This window comes from Poecilia reticulata, linkage group LG6 (genome assembly GCF_000633615.1).
Source record: "Poecilia reticulata strain Guanapo linkage group LG6, Guppy_female_1.0+MT, whole genome shotgun sequence".
Classification (NCBI taxonomy): Eukaryota; Metazoa; Chordata; class Actinopteri; order Cyprinodontiformes; family Poeciliidae; genus Poecilia; species Poecilia reticulata.
The window spans coordinates 25,852,203-25,855,812 of NC_024336.1; positions in this window are offsets into that span (position 1 = coordinate 25,852,203).

Sequence of the window (3,610 nt, forward strand, 5' to 3'; positions counted from 1 at the left end):
CAACAATACCAGTGACTGGTTGTGCGTTTAAAGAAAAACTTTAGACTTTGAGCAACTTGCTGAAACTGTAGCCTATCGTGTAACATTAAACCATGCTTGGCTGCAACTGTATCGATGACAGCTCTTCTTCTATTCAGTGTTTGTAGCTTCTTGGCGCAGCTCCTCTCCTGCCAGTTCAGCGTTACACCAGCTGATGACGTTGCAATGATTCACTTTGTCTGGTATTTTTGTACATATGTTTTGGTAGGTCTGTGATTATGTCAAAGCAGCAACTTATATTAAAAAGTATTTTATTTCCGTTTGAAGGCAGCCCGCTTCCATGGAAGGCTAACAGAAAGTCGCTCTTATAAACATGTAATTACTAAAATCACGATACCCTCAGGTCCCAAGAGCCAGCTTCTGCAGCCGAGGATCAGACTGCCAGGGTCCCCTCGCTCGGCTACCGCCCGTTACACAGTGCACCCGACCCCTTTGGCCCCTCCGACAGGTGGTGAGCCCATTGGAAGGGGGACCCATGTCTCCTCTTCGGCCCTCACTTTGTATCCCTCTGAAAAATGAACCCATTTAAATAAAGAAATCCCTCCATGGGTGATACCTCGATAGAGAGCGTTCATTTTATAGCGTTAACACCGGTGCTGTAAGTGGTCCGACATGAAACGGGTGTGATAGAACAACGGTACCACAGCACTTTTAAATTTCAATAATCAGAATACCGAAATTGTTCTCGATGTTTTAAAAGGTTTATGTCAGTCTGCCTTTTCCCCATCGATACGCTTCCCGAACACTGCACATCTTGGGGGGTAAAAAAAAAAAAGAGCTGCACATTGCGAAACAGGAGAAGCCGGACATAAAACGGAGCAACGAACTAGATGTGAATTATGGCATAAAAACAGAATCTGACGCTGAAAGGTGAAAATTCAACACATGATGTGAAACACATGACGATTAGGCGCAGCAGGTGATGAGTGAAGATTACTGATGGTGAGCGTGCCATGTGGGTGCCATACTCTGATGTCCCATTCTCCTGGCGGCACAGAGCTGCACCACCAGAAACTCACAGAAACACTGAAGAGAAGAAGAGCCATGATTAATGTAGTTACAGTTCTATCCATGTTTTAATGCTGCAGAGCTCAGTCGTTTTTGCAAATAGTTCAAAGTTTAACTGCCATTGTACATCTTTTATCTGGTCATTTGCAAGATTTAACAACTAGAAAATGGCAAAGAACAAGAATATTTTTTCACTCTGATTGGCTGCTGTTAGGCCTACAAATTTTAACTTGAATCTCCGTTGCATTTTTCTTAGACACCTGTGAAAATAATTTCTATTCCCATGACATTGTTCTCTGGGAAATTATTTTTGATGATAAATACAGAAACAAGCATAAAAATCAAAACATCTACAATGGCGACAGCAACTTTAATAATAAAATAATAGTCCGTGCAAAGTAGCCTACAAATCCTTTGGTGGGGGGCGGTGAGGGACCTGGATAAAGGGGGTGGAGGGGGGGGGCAGCCGGAAAAAAGTTGAGAAACACTGAGTTAAAGCTTTCTCCCGAAGGGAAATTCATGTAGGATGAAAAAGCAGTAAAGCCTGGTGAGCCTTGAATGCCTGAGCGATGGGCCAGACGACGAGTCCCCGGCTGTCAGCGCTGATCTGTGTTTGCCTCGTTTTCTGGCCCAACACATTGAGCTGGCTGCCAGCCACAGCCGTGACATATGAAGATGTAGTGTTGACCCCGATCAGAGGTTTGGTTTTTTTTTTTTTTTTTTACAAAAGCTATGCTCTCATGCGGTATTTATGGACGCTTCCCACAAACTGACTTTAATTGTCAGGGACTGTTGCGCTTGCCGCTAACAGAGAGCAGAAAGCCATGTAATAGGCTGCGGTTTTAAAGGACAGCCGCGGCTGTGATTGAGTCACTTGTTTTAACTTGCCTTTCGAATCTGCAATTATTCAGTTGATGCGATGCAGATTTTGGTGGCGGATGGAAACCATCATACCTCGGCTGCCTGTTTACAATCCAAAGTGTGGCGCACAGCTGGAGAGGGTTGCGCTCCATCACTTCTATTTAAACATATGCCCACTTTTCACTGCCTGCTTCAGAACGGTGTTAATCATGTAAGCAGAAAAAGGGGGTTGTGTACCTGCTGCTAAGTTCAGATTTAATAACGCAAAACGGCGAACAAGTGCAGTGAGACAACTTTGATCAAAGTGTTGCAAATTAAAAATGGATCAAACGGCTACCGTGCCTTGCTAAAGCATCCGAACCATTAATCTTTCCAATGTTTCGGTATGAACAACCATAACCTGCAACGTAGTGAGATTGGATTATTTTGGAGCTTGAGCAACACAAAGCGATGCACACTTGTGGAGCCGATGGACAACTTTACATTTTGTCCTTTTTTTTTTTTTTAAAGCTATCATTGCAGTTACATAAAGAAGTTTGCGTACTATTCAACACAGAATATCTTGAACTTCTTCACATGAAAAGCTTTTGTGAACACAAATTTTCATTTCCTTTTTGCATATTCCAGGTGAAAGACATCATGCATCGTGCACCTGGACGACAGACCAGGCCAGAGGGACATTTGTCAAAGTGTTCACATCTGCTCTTTTTGTCCGTCTCTCAAGAAGCAACTGTGCACCGATGATATGCGGTGCTCCAAACTGTTCCGCGAACTGAATCTCCGCGTGTGGTCATCTGTTTTATATGTGTGGATTTAATCAGCCTGCAATCAAGAAAAATTAAAATATGAAAGGCGAACGATTGGACAACACAAATTTGAATCGCTGAATTATTAACGACCCTCAATTACATTACAGATTGATGCGAAAATGATTTGATCCCAACTGTGCCAAAGGCTGCTTAAGACATCTTCATCAGACTCATTCAAGCAGAGAGTCAATAAAACACTGCAATTAGGCTCGCTCTTAAAAATCCGAGGCAGACTAATTGACTGTGTACTCAAGTAGAAGAGAAAATTTCCCTCCAGCAAGTTTATCAACACCGGCAAAAAGAATAATTCATAAACATAAGCGGGCTTTAGGCTTTGAAAGGCAAGAATGGTGTACTCTGAGCATACAGTTGGACAAGTGGCATTGTCTTTTAAGATGTGGGTTTTTCTTTTGTGTGTGTGTGTGTTTCAGGCCTTGTGATGCAGTTCCCCTCAAGTGTCTCTTTTGAAAGCGCTGATCAGAGGCTCATCAGGAGTTTGATAATAACATCTTTATAAAGCTCACACCACTTGGCTTGTGGAGGGCCCTGCGGTGAGGAGCTGTGCATGACGTGGTGCAGCACATCAAACAGAGCCTGGTCAAAAAGCAAAGCACTCAATATCTCATAGAGGTGAATTTAATGGCCGCTGCTTGCTCTGGGCTCTTGACCCTCTCCAAGAGGCTCCGTGTTAGTCACTCTCCAGCGCTTTCCAATTGAAACTCAGCCAGACTGGCAGTAGATGAGTTTTCAACCATCTACTCAAAGCCTGGATGACTGGACCCAGTGGCACGAGATGATCAGAACACCTGTGATGTTCAGCCGATAAGAGACGAATGCTGGGAGGGATTATGATATAATTTTCTTGCACAAATATGTGTGTGTGTGTGTGTGTG